General features: G+C 37.2%; 1 long non-coding RNA gene and 1 other non-coding gene across 2 annotated transcripts; one reads left to right on the top strand and one right to left on the bottom strand.

Annotated features, from left to right (window-relative positions):
- Window positions 1-2,056: 2,056 nt before the first annotated feature.
- Window positions 2,057-6,444, bottom strand: LOC122450131. The gene is made up of 3 exons (XR_006272068.1): window positions 6,370-6,444; window positions 3,540-3,754; window positions 2,057-2,388 (listed from the first exon to the last, which is right to left on the bottom strand). It is a non-coding gene; the product is annotated as an uncharacterized LOC122450131 (long non-coding RNA).
- On the top strand, window positions 3,343-3,445 carry LOC122450657. Its single transcript, XR_006272162.1, has one exon. It is a non-coding gene; the product is annotated as a U6 spliceosomal RNA (small nuclear RNA).
- Window positions 6,445-6,794: the final 350 nt, after the last annotated feature.

Here is a 6,794-nt window from a genome sequence, read left to right as displayed (position 1 = left end):
GTTACGAACCTCCATCCATAGTTCTTCAGGCACTCTATCAGATCTAATCACTTGAATCTATTTGTCACTTCCACTGTATAATTACAAGGAATTTGATTTAGGTCATACCTGAATGGCCTAGTGGTTTTCCCTACTTTCTTCGATTTAAGCCTGAATTTCACAAGAAGGAACTCATGATCTGAGCCATAGTCAGCCCCAGTTGTTGTTTTTGTTGACTGTACAGAGCTTCTCTATCTTTGGCTGCAAAGAAGATAATCAGTCTGATTTTGGTATTGCCCATCTGGTAATGTCTATGTGTATATTTGTCTCTTGGGTTGTTGTTAATAGTAACTATTACTGAGAAGTGGGATTATAATACACTTTAACTTTCTGTTTTGTTTGGGTTTATAAAAATAAACATAATTTATTCAGATAATCAGTAGACTATGTAACCAATCAGGAGAAAAAAATAACCTTATGATAATCTTTGAATAAAAGATTATCCACTGGTAAAATTTCTTCATTTAAAAAATATTTTTAGCAAAAAATTAATTGTACCAGAAACAGTACTAGATGCTTTCCTATACATTTTCTTAACTAAGAGAACAACAAAAAACTGATTAACTATTTATCACAGAAATTATAAGGGAAATTCCAATATAGAATAGAATTTTGAGCTAGATCTATCATCCAGTTTTTTAACATAATTAAAATATTAAAAATATATATATAAATGATATAAACAACTGTTAAATGTCTAAAAGACTGAACAAATATGTTCCTCATTTAAAAGCACCATTTTAGAAAATATCATGTTCCACAAAAAATACTCTTGTTAATGAATTCTAATTCAAGGATTTAAGGAATGGAAAAATACTGCCACTTTTCCAGTTGGGGGAAATAGGTTAATCAATGACTGAAAGAGAGGAAGTATGCTTAGCAGATCTGGGTATGTTCACTTTAGTTCAGTCTCTCTGTCACAATATTTAAAGAATGGATTGACGTTCATACTGATTCTCTAAAATCCTGTATTACACTAATTATATACACTCATACCACAGACACACACGCATCTCCGTGTATGCACGCACGTAAAACCTGATCATTCCTATTGTTACAACAGCAGTACTTAATATGAGTTGATATAATTCCAAATTACGTGGGCACTCATCTAAGCAAATTAGGAAGTGTTGCTTTTCCTGTATTTGCAAAACAAACCCAACATTTTAAAAACACAGTCTAACACTGTTTCAAGTTTTGAAATGAGGAAACAGATGACAGGCTTAAGGAAATCCCAGACTAGGTATTTATAAGTTCCAAAGGTAGCACAGTTGTTGTGCTTCTCTTAAAATGAGCCTTTTCTAAAGGAGAATTATGACAAATTAAGTGTGAGTGCATGAGCATAGGCAGGAAATTTGATAAAGATCCAAAAAATTAGGGAACAGTCCAGAAAACCTCTTGGGGGTTATGTTCTTTCCAAGTAGATAAACATCTTTCTACAAGTTCATGCTCTTTAAAGAGTTCTCCAAAACCAGCATCATAGGACGATGGCACCATTTAGTACATGACATTTTTGTCATTCTTTTCTTGTCAAAATGAAAAATATTCTGAAAGCTAAAGGAAATTAATTTGTAAACACTGAAAACAGTTTTTGTTTTTTTTTTTAATTTTAAATCTTGGGTCACTAACTCTTTACATATTATTTAATTTGCTACAATCGAAATTTGCTTTAAGATTTTGCAGATCATAACTGCTGTAATGCCAACACAAGCATCTGTAGTTCAGTAGGGTTTAACTCTTATCCCATGTCACAGAAGTGTTCTCTCTACTCCTGAAATAGTGGGTTAGATTACAGTTTTGCATCTGTCTGTGGGAATTATGTTACAAAAGGCCCAACTTTACAGAAACTTTATATTTCTGTGCTTTCAGGTTCTTGATGTAACAAGTTGTCAAGGCTGGCATTCAGGAAGAAGACAGATTACTGATAATGACAAATATTAAGTAGAAAAGAGATTTGCACAGGTAATAAATATTAAAGTGTTATTTTATTTCATCTCTATAAAAGTTATTTATTTTATTTTTGGCTGTGATGGGTCTTCATTGCTGCACAAGGGCTTTCTCCAGCTGCAGCGCGCTGCGGCCACCTTTGTTGTCATGGGCAGGCTTCTCGTTGCGCTGACTTCCCTCCCTGCAGAGCTCAGGCTCTAGGCTCACAGGCTTTAGTAGTTGCAGCACGTGGGCTCCGTAGTTGTGATGCACGGGCTGTTTCTCCATGGCATGTGGAATCTTCCCAGACCAAGTGGACTTGGCTCTGCAAGGTGGATCCTTAACAACTGCACCGCCAGGGAAGCATCATCACTGTAAAAATGTTGTATGTCCTTATATTAATAGGACACACAATTCACTGTGCTGTAAAGGAAAATATCATTTTAAATAAGGAAGCTTCAACCAAGAATCCTTACTGAAGACCTATACAATTCCCTTTTCCTCTTGTACTACTTACATTCATAAGAAAGTGAAAACTCAATATATAAAGATTTCAACCCAGTTGTTTTTTTGTTGTTTTTTTTTTTTTTGCCATGCCCGTTGGCTTCTTAGTTCCCTGACCAGGGATCAAACCTGGTCCGGGTAGTGAAAGCACCAATTCCTAGTCACTGGACTAACAGGAAATCCTCTCAATCCACTTTTAACTTGAACTTTGGCTCAGCTGATAAAGAATCTGCCTGCAATGTGGGAGACCTAGGTTCAATCCCTAGGTTGGGAAGATCCCCTGGAGACGGAAAAGGCTACCCACTCCAGTATTCGGGCCTGGAGAATGCCAAGGGCTATACAGTCCATGGGGTCGCAAAGAGTCGGACACGACTGAGCCACTTTCACTTTTGAAAAACTATGGACTCATACATTGAAGACTTGCTTCCTTTGTATTAATATACAGCTCCCAACAAATCATTAAGAAAACCTGATACAAAAGAAGACAAAAGTATCCTAGAGATATACTTTTACACTTTTAAAATGATATATATGTAAGTATGTTCTTTGTACTGTTTTTTATGATTAATGTGGAAGATAAAGATTTATGGGTATATGTGTATACTCAAATATATAGAATATCTCTGAAAGAATAAATAAGAAACAAAAATTTTCTAAATGATATTTTTTTTTGTAGTTACTGTATATGTACCAAGAAAGCTAGTAACTTAGGTTTTGGTTATATAGTTGTGTTTTTGTTTTTGTCTTCAGTTTTTGTACTCTCTCCAGAAAATTACCTGGGTAAGTAAGGACCAGAAGAAGAGAGAAGTACTATTCATTGTATAGTCTTTTCCATCTTTTGAAGCAATTGCTTAAAAGCATATACCTTTTTGCATGCTTTAGCAGCACATGTACTAAAATTGGAATGATACAACAAAGATTAGCCTGGCCCCTGCACAAGGATGACACACACATTTGCAAAGTGGTCTGTATTAAAAAAAGAAAAAAAGATATGCCTTTGATTTCACAAAGAATTGACAACATTAATTTGATGATTGCAGAAGAGATCGCCTGTTACAATTCCCACCCACCTGAGGGTCCAGCTGAATTAAAGATGGGACGTAGCACCAACTGATGACTTGGAGAGAACAAGGTAAGTCTTTAAAAAACTGGTCACCTTGTGGAGTGCTCCTCTTTTGTTTTTCAGTAATTTTGTCTCCTCAAAACCTTTTTATTCTCTATTCCACCTCAAGAAATGCCTCCCTCTAATCTGCAGTGTAAAAGAGGTGTTCTCCAAATTTTAAAACTGTAAAACACATTGTAGATCAATATTTCATGTAGAATAAATTTAATTTTGACATACATTTATTTTATAAGCTCATTTACATTTACTTTTATCAAGTCAATCAAAAGGAACAATAAAGCCATTTTGATGAATGTGAAAAATGGAAACCAGAAGTTATGTATAATCATTTGCCTTGTATTTTTCTTTTCCTCCAATTATTATTTTTATTTTTAAAATTTTTGATAGTGCTAGGTCATTCTTGCTAAGTAGGTTTTTCTCCAGTTGCGGCAAGCAAAGGCTACTTTCTAGTTGCCGTTCATGGGCCTCTCATTGTGGTGGCTTCTTTTGTTGCAGAGCATGGGCTCTAGGGCATGTGGACTTCAGTAGCTACAGAATTTGGGCTCAGTAGTTGCAACTCCTGGGCTCCAGAACACAGGCTCAGTAGTGTGGCACAAGGGCCTAGTTGCACGGTGGTATGTGGGATCCTCCTAGATCAGGGATCAAACCTGTGTCTCCTGCATTGGCAGGTGGATTCTTTACCACTGAGCCACCAGGGAAGCCCTCCAATTAATTTTTATACTTTGCTTTGATTACATAGAATCACAATACTCTTTATCGCAAATATATGACTATGGAGAATAATAGGTTGTTTTTGTTTAATTTTTTTAAACAGTGTGCTTTGGAACTTTGAGTTGCTCTTTGATTAATAAACTCATCCAGAAATGCAAAGATTTATAATAAGAAATTTCTTTCTAAATTGTATCCCTGGGACTTCCCTGGTGGGGTATCCACCTACCAAGGCAGGAGACACGGGTTCGATTCCTGATTAGGGAAGATTCCACATGCAGTGGAGCTATGAAGCCTGTGTGCCCCAACTAATGAGCCTGTGTCTGCGGCCCACGAGCTGCAACTATTGGAACTTGTGCTGCACAACGAGAAAAGCCACTGCAGCTACAAATTAGTCCCCCCTCGCTGTGCTAAAGAAAAGCCCACATGCAGCAACAAAGAACCCATGAGCTGCAACTCAGCACAATTACAAAAAAAAAAAAAAATCCCTTCCCTGAAAGCCATAGGGTAGTTCCTGTCTTTTGAGCCTGAGCTGCCTATTCTCCTTATTTGACTCTATATAGGGCACCTTGCTCCTTGGAAGAAAAGCTATGACCAACTTAGACAGCATAATAAAAAGCAGAAACATTACTTTGCCAACAAAGGTCCATCTAGTCAAAGCTATGGTTTTTCCAATAGTCATGTATGGATGTGAGAGTTGGACCATACAGAAAGCTGAGCCCTGAAGAATTGATACTTTTGAACCGTGGTGTTGGAGAAAACTCTTGAGAGTCCCTTGGACTGCAAGGAGATCAAACCAGGCAATCCTAAAAGAAATCAGTCCTGAATATTCATTGAAAGGACCGATGCTGAAGCTGAAGCTCCAATACTTTGGCCCCTGATGCAAAGAACTGACTCATTGGAAAAGACCCTGATACTGAGAAAGATTGAAAGCAGAAGGAGAAGGGGACAACAGAGGATGAGATTGCTAGATGGCATCACCGACTCGATGGACATGAGTTTGAGCAAGCTCTGGGAGTTGGTGATGGACAGGGAAGCGTGGCGTGCTGCAGTCTATAGGGTTGCAAACAGTGGCCATGACTGAGCAACTGAACTGAGGGCGCCTTCCAGTAAACTCTGTGCTTTCCTTCACCACAACCCAATGTCAGTAGCTTGGCTTTGCAGCACATCAGGTGAATAGACCTGCTTGGTTCAGTAACAGAAACAGAACTCCTCTATTGGCAGTCTTCGTATTGCAGCTCTCCAATACAAGGGCCAAGACTTTCTCGGAGCTGTACCATAAGCCAAAATTCTTCCCATCCAATTCTCAGTTCTTTCCTCCCACCTCTCAAAGGTGTCAGACCTTTATCACAGACTGACTTCTGTTTTGTCTCCTTTATCTTTCACAGGCCTTATCCATAATAAATCTCTTGCACTTCTAATTCTCAGCTGATATCTGCTTACCTGGGATAGGAGCTGAAATATACATATTAAAAATACATTCACTATTTTTATAATACATTCTACTTCACTGCCATCAAATACATAATATCCACTCATCTCTTTTTATTTTCTTGTTTGGACCTTGAAAATTATGCCACTTATTCAGTCACAGTGATGTGTATATTCCTTGTTTGCCAGTTGATTCATGAAAAGGATACTGCCTGTAAGACCTTGTATTCTGAAGAATCATTTTCCAAACAGTCCATTCCATTTTATCATTACTCTGTAGTTCTTTTCTTGGCAAAAGATATCTAAAACACTATACCATTTTTCATCATAAAAGCGATACAGCCAAGACATCCAGTTAGCAGAAAGCTGCTTTCCATTGAGACAACAGCCCAATTTGTTGAACAAGTGCTTACTGTAAATTCAAAATGCTTATTACTATTTTTTAAAATGTTGGAGACATTTATAAAGATGGCTTCTTTATTTGCTGGTTGTGAATTCCACATTCTAAAACTGTCAAATATTTAGGATTCAACTCAAAAGCAGAATGTGAAAATCAGTAGTAATTAAATCAATTGAGAAAACATTTATCAGGGCTGCTTACCAAGACTCCACTTAAAATAGAAATTTCCAGCTCTTACCAGAAACTGCAAATTTTCAGACATTGAAGCATCTTGTGAGATCTGTTTGCCTGCCCATGTTCATTATAACTAAAGGAACACATCTTCCAGGAAATGGCCTCATAGATCTTAAAAGCATAAGAAAGGAAAAGTGACATCATTCTTTCAGTGTTACCCTACCAAAAACTCAGAGATAAGTTTTATATGAGTTTGTTTTTCTTACTATTGAAAATAGGCTGGTTGCAACAGCGGTGTCAGATTGCTTCTCTCTGTGTCAACTTCAAGTTCAAATTTAGGAAGTCATTCTCCCTGAGAACATGTTGTGCAAATTAACCATAGATTTCTAAGCTGGAAATACGTTTCAACAGGTCTAAATTTCACCTAGGTTGTTCTTCTCCCCATTGCCTTTTGGTGCTTTATAAAGTTGATTGTTCCCCCCATGATTC

The sequence above is a fragment of the Cervus canadensis genome, chromosome 11 (assembly GCF_019320065.1).
Source record: "Cervus canadensis isolate Bull #8, Minnesota chromosome 11, ASM1932006v1, whole genome shotgun sequence".
In the NCBI taxonomy this organism is placed as follows: Eukaryota; Metazoa; Chordata; class Mammalia; order Artiodactyla; family Cervidae; genus Cervus; species Cervus canadensis.
The sequence above is the reverse complement of the archived record's forward strand: the minus strand, read 5'-3'. Positions and strand labels throughout refer to the sequence as shown.